Consider the following 18,210-nt stretch of genomic DNA (forward strand, 5'->3'; position numbering starts at 1 on the left):
ATTCAAAACCTATTTAAACAAATGACTGAAAGCTTTCCTAACCTAGTGAAGGAAAAAGACATGTAAGTTCAAGAAGCACAGAGAGTACCAAAAAAGATGAATCCAAAGAGGCCCACACCAAGACATATTGTAATTAAAATGCCAAATATTAAAGACAAAGAATCTTATAAGCAGCAAAAGAAAAGCAGTCGGTTACCTACAATGGAGTTCCTATAAGACTGGCAGCTGATTTCTCAACAGAAACTTTTCAGCCCAGAGGGATTGGCAAAAAATATGTATTCAAAGTGATGAAATGCAATACTTACCTGGCAGGGGAGATACCATGATCACAAAGTGATGAAATGCAAGGACCTACAATCAAGATTACTCTACCCAGCAAGACTATCATTTAGAATCAAAGGGCAGATAAGAGCTTCCCACACAAGAAAAAACTAAAGGAGTTCATCACCACCAAACCAGTATTATAAGAAATGTTAAAGGGTTTTCTTAATTTTTTAAAATATATTTTTATTGATTTCAGAGAGGAAGGGAGAGGGAGAAAGAGAAAGAAGCATCATTGATTTGCTGCTTCCTGCATGACCCCACTGGAGATCAAGTCCACAATCCTGGCATGCACTCTGACTGCGAATTGAACCATGATCTCCTGGTTCATATGTCGATGCTCAACCACTGAGCCAAACTGGCCAGGCTAAAGAGCTTTCTTTAAGAAGAAGAAAAAGCCCTAGCCATTTTCTCCAGTGTATAGAGTATCAGCCCGGGGACTGAAAGGTCCCAAGTAAGATCCCAGTCAAGGGCAAATACCTCAATTGCAGGCTCAACCCTCAGTCCTGGTCGGGGTGCATGCAGAAGGCAACCAATGGATGTGTCATTCACATGTCAATGCCAATGTTCTGTGTCTCTCCCCCTCCCTTCCACCCTCTCTAAAAAAAAAGAGTCAGTGGAAAAATATCCTCTGGTGAGGATTAACAACAACAAAAATAAATAAAATGCACAGGAAATATGGATTTTCCCCCTAGCATTTATCCCCATAAAACATAATATGGGCACGGGCATTCTCCCAGGAACAAATAGGAATTACAACTGAAATATGGAAAGGCTTTCTGAATAATCAATGGAAAACTCATAGGAGAGAACCCTGATACTGGAGGACCGAAGATGGAGATGGTATAGAGACTGGTAGGAGAGGCGGAGTCATGAAAAGGCTGGCTGGGCAGCCACAGACAGCAACTGAAGTCCCAGAAAGATATCTCAGCTGTGGGGGGGAAGGGGTGACACTGAAAACTCTGGGATCTAATCCCCAAGCTGGGCTCCCTAGCAGAGAGCACCAAATCTGAGGAAGGTAACCACATAACATCTAGCTGTGAAAAGCATCAGGGGAGTGGCAGCTGAAAGTTCAGGCACCCTCTTGAAGGGCTAATGCACAAAAATTCCCTGTGGAGCCACTCACCTTGTGCTCTGTCAGAGGGAGGATGAAGTAGACTGGAGCTGTGAGAGAACCCAGGTCTGGGGACTCGGGGGGATAAAACTCAGAAGGCAGACATCCCAAGTTTCCTGGGCTGAGTCATTCCCTCATGCAGAGGAGGACATCTTTCCCACATAGACATTTGCCTCACCTGGGGGGAAGACAGTTGATATGTCCTATTAGAAAACACCTTTCCCTGAGGACACTTAAGTGATTAAAAGTAACAATTAGCCTCCAGGCAGAAACAACTGCCCCACCCTGTTGAAAAAAACTCTGAGGATGAATGCCTGGGGGCAATTCAAGTCAGAATCCTATTAGTCTCTAGAGACAGAGGCGGTCTCTAGAGGCTTTGAGTCTTTGCCTGATCCAATTTGTCAGAATCAGCCTTTAACACTGCCCTGCACTAGAGATTGAGAGGTGTAGAGGATCTACCTAAAACACAGTCACAAACCTAAAGAGACAACCAAAATGAGGAGACAAAGAAAAAAAACCCAAATGAAAGAACTAGAGAATTCTCCAGAAGAGATAAATGAAGAAGAAATAAGAAATTTATCTGAAACAGAGTTCAGAGTAATGATGGTAAAAATGCTGAACAGTATGAAAAAAGATATAGTAACTATAAAAAAAGAACAGTCTGAGATAAAGAATGACATAACACAAATAAAGAACACATTGGAAGGAATACACAGCAGATTAGGGGAAGCTGAGGATCAAATCAGTGAATTATAAGACAGAGTTGAAAATATCACTCAATCAGAGAACCAAAAAGAAAAAACAATTAAAAAACAGGAGGGCAGCTTAAGGGAGCTGTGGGACAACGTGAAACATAACACTATTAGAATAGCAGGTATGCCAGAAAAGGCAGAAATGGAGAAAGGAATAGAGAAGGTGTTTGAAGAAATAATGGCAAAAACTTTCCAAACCTGGTAAAGAAAAAAGTCACACAAGTTCAGAAAGCACAGAGAACCCCAAACAGACCCACGCCTAGACACATCATAATTAAAGTCAAAAATTAAAGACAAAGAGAAAATCTTAAAGGCAGCAAGATAAAAATAAAACTGTTACCTACAAAGGAGTTCCCATAAGTCTGACATCTGATTTCTCATCAGAAACTCTATAGGCCAGAAGGGAGTGGTATGAAGTACTCAAGGTAATGGGAAGCAAGGATCTGAGACCAAGATTACTATATCCAGCAAGGCTATCATTAAAAATAGACAGTCAAATAAAGAGCTTCCCAGACAAAAAAAAAAAGGCTAAAAGAGTTCATTACCCCCAAGCCGGCATTACAAGAAATGCTAAAGGGACTGCTGTAAGGGATTGCTGAAAAGAAGAAACAGAAAAAGAAACCTAGCCATACAGAATTAAAATGTCTATAAATAAGTACCTCTCAATAACAGCCCTAAATGTAAATGGATTAAATGCTCTAATCAAAAGGTGTAGGGTAGCTGAATGGATACAAAAACATGACCCAACTATATGCTGTCTATAAGAGACCCACCTCAAAACAAAAGACATATACAGGATGAGAGTGGAGGGATGGAAAAAAATTTTCCATACAAATAGAAAAGAAAAAAAAGCTGGAGTAGTAATACTCATATCTGACAAAATATACTTTAAAATGAAGGCCATCACAAGAGACAACAAAGGTTACCATATAATACTAAAGGGATAAATCCAACAAGAGGATAAAACCCTGGTAAACATATATGCACCGAATATAAGTGCACCTAAATATATATTTTTTAAAAAAACTTCTAGAGGACTTTAATGAAGAGATTGACAACAATACAGTCATAGTAGAGGACTTTAACACCCCTCTGACTTCACTGGACAAATCTTCCAGACAAAAACGTAACCAGGAAACAGTGACTCTAAAGGACACATTGGATCAGATGGATTTAATAGAGATTTATAGAACATTTCACTCCAATGCAGCAGAATATACATTCTTCTCAAGTGCACATAAATCATTCATAAAGATAGACCACATGTTAGGACACAAAACAAGTCTCTACAAGTTCAAGAAGATTGAAATAATATCAAGCATCTTCTCAGATCACAGTGGAATAAAATTAGAAATCAACTACAGTAAAAACACCCCAAAACATTCAAACACATGGAGGCTAAATAGCATGTTATTAAACAATGAATGGGTTACCAACAAGATCAAGAAAGAAATAAAATAATTCCTGGAAACAAATGAAAATGAACACACAACATCCCAAAATCTCTGGGACACAACAAATGCAGGCCTGAGAGGGAAGTTCATAGCACTACAGGCATACCTCAAAAAAACAAGAAAAATCAGCAATAAACTATTTAACCCTGAACTTAAAGAACTAGAAAGAGAACAACAAGAAAAGCCCAGAGTAAGAAGAAGAAGGAAATAATAAAGATTAGAGCAGAAATAAATAACATAGAGACTTAAAATAAATGCAAAATATCAATGAAAACAAGAGCTGGTTTTTTGAAAGGATAAACAAAAATGATAAACCATTAGCCAGACTCATCAAGAAACAAAGAGAGAGGACCCAAATAAATAAAATCAGAAATGAAAATGGAGAAGTAACCATGGACACAACAGAAATACAAAGGATTGTAAGAAAATACTATGAACAACTATATGCCAACAAGCTGGGCAATGTGGGTGAAACAGACAACTACCTAGAAAAACGCAATCTCCCAAAACTGAATCAGGAAGAATCAAAAACCTGAAGAGGCCAATAACAACTGATGAAATAGAAGCAGTATTCAAAAAACTCCTCCCAAACAAAAGCCCAGGTCTGACGGCTTTACAGGGGAGTTTTTCCAAACATTCAAAGAAGAACTAACACCTATACTCCTCAAACTATTTCAGAAAATCCAAGAGGAAGGAACACTTCCAAACTCTTTTTATGAGGTTGACATTATCCTAATTCCAAAACCAGATAAAGACACTACAAAGAAAGAGAATGACAGGCCAATAAACGTGATGAACATAGATGCTAAAATCCTCAAAAAAAATATTAGCAGATTGCATACATCAATATATTAAAAAGGTCATACACCATCATCAAGTGGGATTTATTCCAGGGATGCAAGGCTGGTATAATATCCGCAAATCAATAAATGTGATACAACACATAAACAAACTGCAAGACAAAAATCCCATTATCATATCAATAAACACAGAAAAAGCATTCGAAAAAATCCAACACCCATTTTTTTTAAATCTATTTTTTTGATTATTTACAGAGAGGAGGGGAGAGGGATAGAGAGTTAGAAACATCGATGAGAAACATTGATCAGCTACCTCTTGCATGCCCCCTAATGGGGATGTGCCCGCAACCAAGGTGCATGCCCTTGACCGGAATCAAACCTGGGATTCTTGAGTCCCCAGGCCGATGTTCTATCCACTGAGCCTAACCGGTTAGGGCCCAACACCCATTTTATAAAAACTCAGCAAAGTTGGAATAGAGACAGCATATCCCAACATGATAAAGTTCATATGTGACAAACCTACAGCCAACATCATACTCAATGGGCAAAAAGTAAAACCATTTCCCCTAAGAACAGGAACAGACAGGAATGCCCACTTTCACCACTCCTGTTTGACATAGTACTGGAAGTGCTAGCCATAGCAATCAGACAAGAAGAAGAAATAAGAGGCATTCAAATTGGAAAAGAAGATGTACAACTCATGTTCATGGATTGGCAGAATTAACATCATTAAAATGTCCATACTACCCAAAGCAATCTATAGATTAAATGCAATCCCAATTAAGATACCAACAGAATATTTCACAGACCAAGAACAAATTTTCAAAAAATTCATCTGGAATAAAAAAGACCCGGAAGAGAAACCAAGATGGCGGCATAGGTAAACACTGGAGATTGCTGCCTCACACAACCACTTCAAGAATATAACTAAAAGACAGAAGGGGCCGAGACCGGTTTGGCTCAGTGGATAGAGCGTCAGCCTGCGGACTGAAAGGTCCCGGGTTCGATTCCGGTCGGGGGCATGTACCTGGGTTGCGGGCATATCCCCAGTGGGGGATGTGCAGGAGGCAGCTGGTCGATGTTTCTCTCTCATGGATGTTTCCAACTCTCTATCTCTCTCCCTTCCTCTCTGTAAAAAATCAATAAAATATATTTTAAAAAAAATAAAAAAAAAATAAAAAAATAAAAGACAGAAGGGGCATCATCCAGAACCACAGGAAGGCTGGCTGAGTGGAAATACTACAACTAGAAGGAAAGAGAAAAGCATACCAAGACTCAGAGGAGCTGCAGTGCGGAAGTTAAGTGCACAGGTATGGAGGCGGATGCAGAAAGGGCTGGCAACTGAGGACACGGTTGGCTTTTTCAATCGAGAGGGAGTCTCAAACTCCCTACTGCTCTGAACTCCAGTTCCAGGCGAATCTCTGGGGACCCTGACAGATACGGGGAGAGACTAAACCAGGGGTGGGAAAACTTTTTGACTCCAGGGCCACAATGGGTTCTTAAACTGGACCGGAGGGCCGGAACAAAAGCATGGATGGAGTGTTTGTGTGAACTAATATAAATTCAAAGTAAACATCATTACATAAAAGGGTACGGTCTTTTTTTTTTTTTAGTTTTATTCATTTCAAACCGGCCGGATCCGGCCTGCGGGCCGTAGTTTGCCCACAGCTGGACTAAACTGTCTGGCATCGTTCGCATCTCGAGGGCGGCTTTCTCTCAGAGGTGCTTGCAGCGATTACCTGGACACTGAGACTCGCGGCCTCTTAGGGAAGGACTGACCATCAGCCATAGCTGTTTGCTCAGCCCTATTGATCCCCTGGGACCCCACCCTGCCCAAGCTGTGCACAGAGACTTTTGCAAGCTGAAAATTACCTAACAAACTTGCAGCTGGCCCAAGGCCCCAGGGCAATTTGCATTCCTTCACAGCTGAGCTCCGGCTGAATAGCCTCAGGTAAAGGCTAGATTAGCACCTCCTGAAAGATCCAGGAGCCAGTATACCCGGTGGTCAGAGTGACTCAGTGAGGACCAAAGCTCCACTGAAGCAAGTCTTGCCCCAGAGGGGTGTCTCCAGCACAGAAGTTCTCCCATTGCAGACACAGCTGATTCTCACAGCCAATTGGTCAATTCCTCCCAGTGATACCTACAACAATCAAGGCTTAACTTCAACAGGACTGTGCACACAGCCCACAAGGGGGTGCAACAAGAGAGTCCACCTCAGGTAATTGGGGAGGCTGAGCCACTGGGCCCTATAAGACACCTAGCACAGAAAGCCACTCCATCAACACAGGGAAGCACAAAAAATGTGGAGACAAAGAAATAGGACACAAATAACAGAAATGGAGGAAAGCAAATGACTGCATATAGAGTTCAAAACCACACTTTTAAGGTTTCTCAAGAACTGTCTAGAAGCTGCCGATAAATTTAGTAAGACCCTCAAAAAGATGGGTGAGACCGCTGATAAATGTAGTGAGATCCTCAAGAAATTTAGTCAGACCCTCAAAGTTATGATAAAGGACCAACTGGAAATTAAGCATACACTGACTAAAATGAAGGATATTATACAGACTCCCAACAGCAGACTAGAGGATTATAAGAATCAAGTCAACGATTTGAAATACAAAGAAGCAGGAAACACCCAACCGGAAAAGCAAAACGAAAAAAGAATCCAAAAATACGAAGATAGTGTAAGGAGACTCTGGGACAACTTCAAACGTACCAACATCCGAATTATCGGGGTGCCAGAAGAAGAGAGAGAGCAAGATATTGAAAACCTATTTGAAGAAATAATGACAGAAAACTTCCCCTACCTGATGAAAGAAATAGACTTACAAGTCCAGAAAGCGCAGAGAACCCCAAACAAAAGGAATCCAAAGAGGACCACACCTGACACATCATAATTAAAATGCCCAGAGCAAAAGACAAAGAGAGAATCTTAAAAGCAGCAAGAGAAAGAAAGTCAATTACCTACAAGGGAGTACCCATACAACTGTCAGCTGATTTCTCAACAGAAACTTTGCAGGCCAGAAGGGAGTGGCAAGAAATATTCAAAGTGATGAATAGCAAGAACCTACAACCAAGATTACTTTATCCAGCAAAGTTATCATTCAGAATTGAAGGTCAGATAAAGAGCTTCACAGATAAGAAAAACCTAAAGGAGTTCATCACCACCAAACCAGTACATATGAAATGCTGAAAGGTATCCTTTAAGAAGAGGAAGAAGAAGAAAAAGGTAAAGATACAAATTATGAACAACAAATACACATCTATCAACAAGTGAATCTAAAAATCAGGTGAATAATCTAATGAACAGAATGAACTGGTGATTATAATAGAATCAGGGGCATAGAAAGGGAGTGGACTGACCATTCTTGGGGGGAAAGGGGTGAGGGGGATGCAGGAAGAGACTGGACAAAAATCATGCACCTATGGATGAGGACAGTGGGTGGGGAGTGAGGGTGGAGGGTGGAGTGGGAACTGGGTGGAGGGGAGTTGTGGAGGGGAGTTATGGGGGGGGGGAAGAGGAACAAATGTAATAATCTGAACAATAAAGATTTAATTTAAAAAAGTACAACTAAAAGACGAAACAGACATCATCCAGAACCACAGGAAGGCTGGCTGAGTGGAAATTCTACAACTAGAAGGAAAGAGAAAAGCACACTGAGACTCAGAGGAGGTGTGGAAGTAAAGTGCAGAGGTACAGAGGCGCACATGGAAAGGGCTGGCAACTGAGGACGCGGTTGTCTTTTTCAATTGGGAGGGAGGCACAAGCTCCCGACTGCTCTGAACTCCAGTTCTGTGCGAGTCTCTAGGGACCCAGACTCATACAGGGAGAAACTGGACTGTCTGGCATCGGGCAGAACTCGAGGGCTGCTTTCTCTCAGAGGTGCTTTCAGCGATTACCGGGACACTGAGACCCGGGGCCTCTTAGGGCAGGGCTGAGGATCAGCCATAGCTGTTTACTCGGCCCTGTTGATTCTCTGAGACCCTGCCCCACCCAAACTGTGTGCAGAGGCTTTTGCATATGAATTGCCTGGCCCTTTGAAATATGAAAATTACCTAAAAAACTGCAGCTGGGTCGGAGAGACCTAGAACTTCCAAAAGAAGGCCCAAGGCCCCACAGCAGCTTGCATTGCTTCACAGCTGGGCCTCATCTGGGCACCTCCAAATCCCAAAGAAAGAAGAGGAATCTGCAGATCTCTCCGTAGCTCCTGCTAGGTAGCCTCAGGCAGAGGTAAAATTAGCACCTCCTTAGAGATCCAAGAGCCAGTGTACCCAGTGGTCAGAGTGGGACCATCCAGATTACAACTCCTCAGATCCATAAGGAACACACTCAGGGGGCAGACTCAGAGAGCACCAAAGCCCCACTGAAGCAAGTCTTGCCCCAGAAGGGTGTCTCCAGCACAGAAATTCTCCCACTGTAGACACAGCTGAATCTCACAGCCAACTGGCCTGGAGGTCAATTCCTCCCACTGACACCAACAACAATCAAGGCTTAACTACAACAAGACTGTGCACAAAGGCCACAAAGTGGTGCACCAAGAGTGTCCACCTCAGATAACTGGAGAGGCTGAGCCACTGGGCCCTATAGGACACCTAACACAGAAAGCCACTCTGTCAACACAGGGAAGCAGCCAAAATGTGGAGACAAAGAAACAGGTCACAAATGACAGAAATGGAGGAAAGCAAACTACTGGATATAGAGTTCAAAACCACACTTATAAGGTTTTTCAAGAATTTTCTAGAAACTGCCAATAAATTTAGTGAGACCCTCGATAAATCTAGTGAGACCCTTGAGGACATGAAAAAGGACTAAATAGAAATTAAGCATACACTGACAGAAATAAAGAATATTATACAGAGATCCAACAGCAGACTAGAGGATTGCAAGAATCAAGTCAAAGATTTGAAATACGAAGAAGCAAAAAACACCCAACCAGAAAAGCAAAACGAAAAAAGAATCCAAAAATATGAAGATAGTGTAAGGAGCCTACTTCAAGCATACTAACATCTGAATTATGGGGGTGCCAGAAGAAGAGAGAGAGCAAGAAATTGAAAACCTATTTGAAGTAGAGAACCAAGATGGCGGCATAAGGTATAAACCTGTGCGTGCTGCCCTCCACAACAACATCAAAACTACAACTATAAGACAAAACAGCTATCATCCAGAAGCACGGGAAAGCTGGCCGAGTGGAAGTTCTACAACTAGAAGGAAAGAAAGAAGCGCATTGAGACCGGGTAGGAGGTGCAGAGGTTCCAAGAACAGAGGTACAAAGGCGCGCATGAGACGGGCTGCACCTGGATGCGCGTTTTTTTTTCAATTGGAAGGAGATACAAGTTCTCGAATGCACTGAGCTCGTTTAAGGCGAGATTCTGGGGTCCCAGACTCCTACGGGGAGAAACTGGACTGTTTTGCAGCGGTTTGGAAAGTGAGGGTGGCTTTCTCGTAGAGCTACCTGCAGGGATCATTGTTGCTGTGGGAGTGCGGGACTGCAGAGACACGGAGTTGCAGAGACGCGAGGAGTCACGGAGACGCTGACGACAGCCATTGCTGTTTGCTCCGCCATGGTGATTCTCTGAGACCCCACCCCACTCAAATTACATATCCTCCCAAGCTGTACTCAGCGGTGCAAAGGAATCACCTTGGCTTTTACAGCCTAATCTAACTGCAGCTGGGCCAAAGAGCTCCAAAACTTCCAAATCCCAAACAAAGAAAAGAACCTGCTGATATCGCTGTAGCTCCTGCTGGGTGGACTCACACAGTGGTTGACTTGGAGATCCAGTAGCCAGGGTACCCCTGGTCAGATACCAGATTTCAACTCCTCACATCCATAAGGGACATACTCAAGAGGCAGACTCAGTGAGCACCAAAGCCCCACTGAAGCAAGTCCTGCCCCAAAAGGGTGTCTCCAGCACAGCAGTTCTTCTTATAGACACAGTGGGTCCTCGCAGTCAGCCAAAAATGTGAAGATAAAGAAACATGTCACAAATGAAAGAAATGGAGGACAGCAAACTAATGGAGGACATAGAGTTCAGAACCACAGTTATAAGATTACTCAAGAATCTTCTACAAACCTCCCGGGAACTTAGTGAGACCTTCAAGGATCTTAATGAGAATGCCAAAAAAATGGAAAAGGACCAGTCAGAAATTAAGCATACACTGACTGAAATAAAGAATAATATACAGAGATCCAACAGCAGACGAGAGGATCCCAAGAATCAAGTCAATGATTTGAAATATCAATAAGCAAAAAACGCCCATCTGGAAAAGCAAAACGAAAAAAGAATCCAAAAATATGAAGATAGTGTAAGGAGCCTCTGGGACAACTTCAAACGTACCAACATCCGAATTATCGGGGTGCCAGAAGAAGAGAGAGAGCAAGATACTGAAAGCCTATTAGAAGAAATAATGACAGAAAACTTCCCCTACCTGGTGAAAGAAATAGACTTTTAAGTCCAGGAAGCGAAGAGAACCCCAAACAAAAGGAATCCAAAGAGGACCACACCTGACACATCATAATTAAAATGCCAAGAGCAAAAGACAAAGAGAGAATCTTAAAAGCAGCAAGAGAAAAACAGTTAGTTACCTACAAGGGAGTACCCATAAGATTGTCAGCTGATTTCTCAACAGAAACTATGCAGACCAGAAGGGAGTGGCAAGAAATATTCAAAGTGATGAATACCAAGAACCTACAACCAAGATTACTTTACCCAGCAAAGCTATCATTCAGAATTGAAGGTCAGATAAAGAGCTTCACAGATAAGAAAAAGCTAAAGGAGTTCATCACCACCAAACCAGTATTATATGAAATGCTGAAAGGTATCCTTTAAGAAGAGGAAGAAGAAGAAAAAGGTAAAGATACAAATTATGAACAACAAATACACATCTATCAACACGTGAATCTAAAAATCAAGTGAATAAAAAATCTGATGAACAGAATAAACTGGCGAATATAATAGTATCAGGGGCATAGAAAGGGAGTGGACACTCAATTTTCAGGGGGGAAAAGGGGTGTGGAGGGTGCGGGAAGACACTGGACAAAAATCGTACACCTATGGATGAGGACGGGAGGTGGATAAGGGCTGCGGGTGGGGGTCGGGGGGAGGGGAACCGGGTGGAGGGGAGCTATGGGGGAAAGAAGAGGAACAACTATAATAATCTGAACAATAAAGATTTAATTTTTAAAAAAGACCCAGAATAGCTGCAGCAATCCTGATAAAGAAGAACAAAGTTGGAAGGATCTCGATACCAAATATCAGGCTATATTATAAAGCCACTGTTCTCAAAACTGCCTGGTATTGGAACAAGAATAGACATATAGACCAATGGAACCAAACAGAGAACCCAGAAATTGACCCAAGCCATTATGCTGAATTAATATTTGACAAAGGAGGCAAGAACATATGATAGAGATAAGGCAGTCACTTCAATAAATGATGTTGGGAAAACTGGACAGATACATGCAAAAAAATGAAACTAGATCACCAACTTACACCATACACAAAAATAAACTCAAAATGGATAAAGGACTTAAACATAAGATGGGAAACCATAAAAATCTTAGAAAAATGCATAGGCAGCAAAGTATCAGACACATGTCATAGCAATATCTTTACCGATACAGCTCCTAGGGCAATGGAAACTAAAGAGAAAATAAAAAAATGGGACTACATCAAAATAAAAAGCTTCTAGAAGCACAGCAAAAGAAACCATCAACAGAACAACAAGAAAGTCCACTGCATGGGAGAACATATTTGCCAATGTTATCTCCGATAAGGGTTTAATCTCCAACATTTACAGGGAACTCATACAATTTAACAAAAGGAAGATAATCCAATCAAAAAATGGGCATAGTACCTAAATAGACACTTTTCAAAAGAGGACATAAAGAAGGCCAAGAGATACATGAAAACATGCTCAAAGTCACTAATCATCTGAGAGATGTAAATCAAAATGACAATGAGGTACCATCTCACACCTGTCAGAATGGCTATCATCAACAAATCAACAAACGACAAGTGCTAGCGAGGATGTGGAGAAAAAGGAACCCTCGTGCACTGCTGGTGGGAATGCAGAATGGTGCGGCCACTGTGGAAAACAATATGGAGTTTCCTCAAAAAACTAAAAATGGAACTCCCATTTGACCCAGTGATCCCACTTTTAGGAATACATCCAAAGAAATAAGAAACGCCAATCAGAAAGGATATATGCACCCCTCTGTTCATAGCAGCACAATTTACAATAGCTAAGATCTGGAAACAGCCTAAGTGCCCAGCAGCAGATGAGTGGGTTAAAAGACTGTGGTACATCTATACAATGGAATACTATGCTGCTATAAAATAGAAGGAACTCTTACCATTTGCAACAGCATGGATGGACCTGGAGAGCATCATGCTAAGGTGGTTCTCAATCTGTGGGTTGCAACCCCTTTGGGGGTCGAATGACCCTTTCACAGGGGTCGCCTAAATACATCCTGCATATCAGATATTTACATTACGATTCATAACCCTAGCAAAATTACAGTTATGAAGTAGCAACGAAAATAATTTTATGGTTGGGGGTCACCACAACATGAAAAACTGTATTAAAGGGTTGCGGCATTAGGAAGGTTGAGAACCACTGTGCTAAGCGAAATCAGCCAGTCGGAGAAAGATAAATATCACATGATCTCACTCATTTGTGGAATATAATGAACAACATAAACTGATGAACAAAAATAGAGCCAGAGGGAAAAAATAATATTTTAGAATATAATAGAAGTAATCCTATTATTTGCAGATTTTTAATATTTCCTACAACTTTTGTGATATCATACTATGTTAGTACAGTTTTGGTAATATTATTATACTTAAAATCCTTTTTTTCTTAAAATATTAATGTCTAGTGCATGTAATATTATATTTAAGATCGTTTTTCTGGAATAATTGGTGTTTACTGCATGTAACATTGTATTTAAAATTGTTTTTCTTGAGATATTAATGTTTATTGCATGTAACATTATTATATTTAAAATCATTTTTCTTAAAATAAAAAAGTTCCCATTTGAAAAAAATAAAAATAAAATGCATTTCCTGAGGATATATTAGAAAAAACAACCCATGAGAATCCAAATTTAAAAAAATAAAACCCATAATATGTATTATAGTAGTTTTAAAAAAATCTCTTTTATGTTTGTCCTTCCCACAGAAGTTAAGCACCACAAGGGCAGAGATCTTTGTCTCCTTTGTTAACTACTGTATCATCATCTAGAATAGAACTTGGCCACAGAGTAAGTACAGTTTAAGTGAATTAATGAATGAACACTAAAAAAAAAAAGTTAACTATTAATACTTTACACAAACAATAGGCCCACAACAAAATCTTTTCCCAAATAAAAGATAAGTGGTCCTCACAGAGATTAGTTTTTTCACCATCCCAGAACAAAAGGCAAAAAACTCAGAAAGGTTTTACAACAGCGGTTGCCGTCTCTACCTTCACTACAACTCTCTCAAGTCTTCTGCTTTCCTGAGGAGTCAGTGCCATACGATGGCCATGCAATTCCCCTGATTCATCATCCCATATCTTCCTCAACTCTGATGACCTTTGCTTCCATTCCACGTAAGCTGCCCACAGGAATGGCCCTTGTGATCCTCTGTAAAGGGCCATATTTCTGAAATCTTAAACTCTAATCTTCTGCTCTTTGTACTTACCCTCTATGGAAGACTGCATTTTCCAAGATGGCTGCAACAAGATCTCCCATCCTACATGCTCTTCTGCATTGTGAAGTTGGCCTCTGCTCCTATGTAGAGGTCAGGTCGATGTTCCTTCCCCTTGAATCCACGAGGGTCTGTGACTGTGGCAAAAAATGATGCTCTGTACTTTCCAAGACTGTATCATAAAAGATAAATATCACTTCTCTGTGTCTTCTTGGGATGCTTGCTCTTTGAAACCAGCTGCCATGCTGCTAGGAAGCCCATACCACACAGAGAGGCTGCATATAGCTCTTCCAGCCAACAGCCCCAGGTCTTAGCTGACAGCCAACAACAGTTGCCAGTCGTAGGACTGAAGAAGCCTTTGAGGTAACTCCAGCCCCGGACTTGGCAACAGCACAAGAGACCTGGGTAAAAACCACCTAGCTGAATCCAGTCAACTCCCAGAATCATGGGAGGAAAAATAGATTGTTGTTTTAAGCCTCTAAAATTTTGGGGTTATACATCATGCAGCAAGAGTAACTAAAACACCCTTCTTTCCTTCTAGTTTTTGTTTTTGCTTTAATCCTTACCCGAGGATTTATTATTATTATTTATTTATTTTTATTATTATTTTTACTATATAAATGTTAGCTATCAGGATATTTTTCCATTGATTTTTAGAGGGAAATATCGATGTGAGAGAAACACATTAATTGGTTGCCTCCTGTATGTGGCCCAGGCCGGGGAGGACCTTGCAACCGAGGCATATGCCCTCAATCGGAATTAAACCCAGGACCCTTCAGTTCACAGGCCGACGCTCTATCCACTGAGCCAAACTGACTAGGGTGCTCTCTAGTTTTCTTACTCACCAAACCTAGTCTCTCTCTGGAAGCCAGTTGTGCCTTAACCAATGTTTTCTCCATATCCCAACAAGAGACAGGCCAGGGCATCTCCCTGCTCTTCATGGCTATTTCCAGACTATTTTTCATCCTGCTTGGGTAACCTAAATGTCTCTGTATCTCCTGTATTCTATCACATTAAATACTCAGTTGATGTGACTGCAGCAAGTCCTGACTTTATGGGGTTCCCTCCCTAATAATTTTTGAGATTCTCTGCAGAGGCTCATATGTCACCTATAAAGAGGTGAGTTAATTTGCTCACAGTTTACACTCCAGCAAGCAGTGAAGCCAAATACCAGCTATGCCTGGCTTTCTCTACACACCACACTTTCCTTTCTTAATTTTTTTTTTAATGTATTGATAAGAGAGAGAAAAAAACACCGACCAAAAACAAACAAACAAACAAAAAAAACACTGACCCACTGCTCCACCCATCAGTTGACTCTTGTATGTGCCCTGACTGGGGATCAAATTCACAACCTTGGTGTATCGGGATGATGCTCTAACCAACTGAGATACCAGGCCAGGACCACTCTTGCTTTTCTTTTCTTTTCTTTTTTTTTTTTTTTTTTTTTTTAATATATTTTATTGATTTTTTACAGAGAGGAAGGGAGAGAGATAGAGAGTTAGAAACATCGATGAGAGAGAAACATCGATCAGCTGCCTCCTGCACATCTCCCACTGGGGATATGCCCGCAACCCAGGTACATGCCCTCGACCGGAACCGAAACTGGGACCTTTCAGTCCGCAGGCCGACGCTCTATCCACTGAGCCAAACCGGTTTCGGCATCACTCTTGCTTTTCTTGCATGCATTTTCTTTACTATGTGAAGACAAGAACACTTTTGAGCTAATCAATTGCATGCTTTCTGTTTAAAGTAAAAACATATAATAAATAAACCCCTGCCAAAATGCTGAATTCCTAGTGGGATTATGTGTTAAAAACAGTTGTCTTCCAATATAACTCCTATGAATGTGTCATTTTCTTTATTTTAAAACTTCCTAGAGACTTCCCAAGACTCTATGAACTCCTCAACAAGTCACAGGAAACCCAAGAATAAATTATTCAAAAATAATTAACAAAAGGCTTTGCCTTCCTTCATAATTTAGCAGTAACCTTTTCTATGCCTTGCTGGCATAGATAATATCTTGTTGAAGAGGCTTCTGTGTGTTAGGAATCATCTAGCAACATTTTGGCCATGAGTTGTACACAGCACAAGCTAAGCCTAATCTTTTATATAAGAGATACATTTTACAAAAACATATTACACAAAGGTATCGAGGAACTGGTCTGGACTAAGGGCAAAGAGGAATATTGCGTTGGGTTAGAACATGGGTTGGAAAGCAGCTCTACCTCTTTACTAGCTGCATTTGCCTGCAAAGATACTTAACCTCCCTCTGCTTCCGTGTCTTTATCTATAAAATGGGGATGGCAATAGTACCTGCCTCAGAGGGTTTGGGGAGGATTAAATACATGGTGTCTGGCACAGAGTAAGTGTTCAATAAGTGCTAACAATTATTATCTCAATCTTTGTTTAAGATTGGGTAAAAGAAAAGACCAGCATTTCGTGAAAACAAATTCTTCCAGAAGCAATTAATTAAAATAAAGTGCTATTTGAAAACTAAAATGATCATATTGGGTAAATGCTATTTAAAATTTAATTTTGGATCTATATTCTAATAACTCCATGAAACACATTAGAAGAACATTTATCATCTAATTTTAAATGTAGACCTCACCAACTTATAGGTACAAGCAAGATCACATTAAAGTTATAACTGAATCTTGGTGAATTTTAAACACCAGATGATTATGCAAGAATTTAGTTCCCCTCCCCAGGTATATCTGGAGATCTCAAAAAAAAAAGTGTCTTCATGTGTGCATGTATTTGTCTTTTGGTTCACCAGACTGATGGTTCAAATCTCAGCTCTTCCATGGACAAGCTATGGGCAAGTTACCTGTTACTTACCTGTTGCTGCATTACAAATTATTCTAAAACTTGGTGGCTTAAAACAGCAAACGTCACTTTATTATTTCTCATGGTTTCTGTAGGTTGGGAGTTTTGGAAGAGCTTGGTTGGTTCAGTGTCTCTCATGTGGCTGAAATCAGACAGCGGTTGGAACAAGAACATGGGAATGGGAGCAGCTGGGCTGGCTGGGCATCTCTTTCTCCCTCTTCATGTAGTTTCAGAACCTCCCTGTGTGGTCACTCCATGTGGGTTAGTTTGAGCTTCCTCACAGCATGGCTGCCTCAGGGCAGTCAGACTTCTTCCATGGCAACTCAGGGCTCCAGGATAAGTATCCCAGTAAACAGGTGAAGAGTGCATTTCCTTTTCTGGCCTACCCTGAAAGTCGTACTGCCTTATTTCTGCTGCATTCTATAGGTTACAAAAGAGCCAGAAGCCTGCACAGATTCAAGTGGAGAGGAATAGAGCCATCTCTCAGTGGTAGAAGGATCAAGGTTACGTTGCAGAATACCATGTGAGTTAGGTGATATGGCAGCCAACTCTGGAAAAAACAATCTGCCACTGCCCTGACCGGTTTGGCTCAGTGGATAGAGCGTCGGCCTACGGACTGAAGGGTCCCGGGTTCGATTCCGGTCAAGGGCATGTACCTTGGTTGCGGGCACATCCCCAGTAGGGGGTGTGCAAGAGGCAGCTGATTGATGTTTCTCTCTCATCGATGTTTCTGACTCTTTATCCCTCTCCCTTTCTCTCTGTAAAAAAATCAATAAAATATATATTAAAAAAAAAAAACAATCTGCCACATAACAACTTATCCAAACCTAAGTTTCTCATCTGTAAAAGGTGGTTAATAATAATATCTACCTAATAGGGTTACAGTGATAACTAAGTGAATAAACACATGGAAAGCACTTAGATAGTACCTGGCATGCTCCATAAATACTAGCTATTATTATCACCATTATCATCATCAATCTTTTCATTGCTCACTTAACCAAGATTGTGCAGTCACAGCCCCCACAGGGCCTTAGAAATGTCTCTCTGAGCTGAAGTACACCGTCTCTGACCTTTATTTCCCTGAATCACAGTCACTGTCTATAAATCTTCTACCATCGCTAGTGTCCCTGCTGTCTGAGCCAAGACGCTGCAGCTGTTTGTCCCCACAGCTTCTCTGAGATGCCAGTGAGTAGATCCCACACTGACTATTTGCAATCCCCTACTGCCATTTGCCTCAGCAT

General features: G+C 41.1%; 1 long non-coding RNA gene across 1 annotated transcript; it reads right to left on the reverse strand.

The window, feature by feature from the left end:
* Positions 1-1,444: 1,444 nt before the first annotated feature.
* Positions 1,445-17,676, reverse strand: LOC118657015. Its single transcript, XR_004967797.1, has 3 exons — positions 17,623-17,676; positions 14,129-14,271; positions 1,445-1,613 (listed from the first exon to the last, which is right to left on the reverse strand). It is a non-coding gene; the product is annotated as an uncharacterized LOC118657015 (long non-coding RNA).
* Positions 17,677-18,210: the final 534 nt, after the last annotated feature.

Source organism: Myotis myotis, unplaced genomic scaffold (genome assembly GCF_014108235.1).
Source record: "Myotis myotis isolate mMyoMyo1 unplaced genomic scaffold, mMyoMyo1.p scaffold_m19_p_5, whole genome shotgun sequence".
In the NCBI taxonomy this organism is placed as follows: Eukaryota; Metazoa; Chordata; class Mammalia; order Chiroptera; family Vespertilionidae; genus Myotis; species Myotis myotis.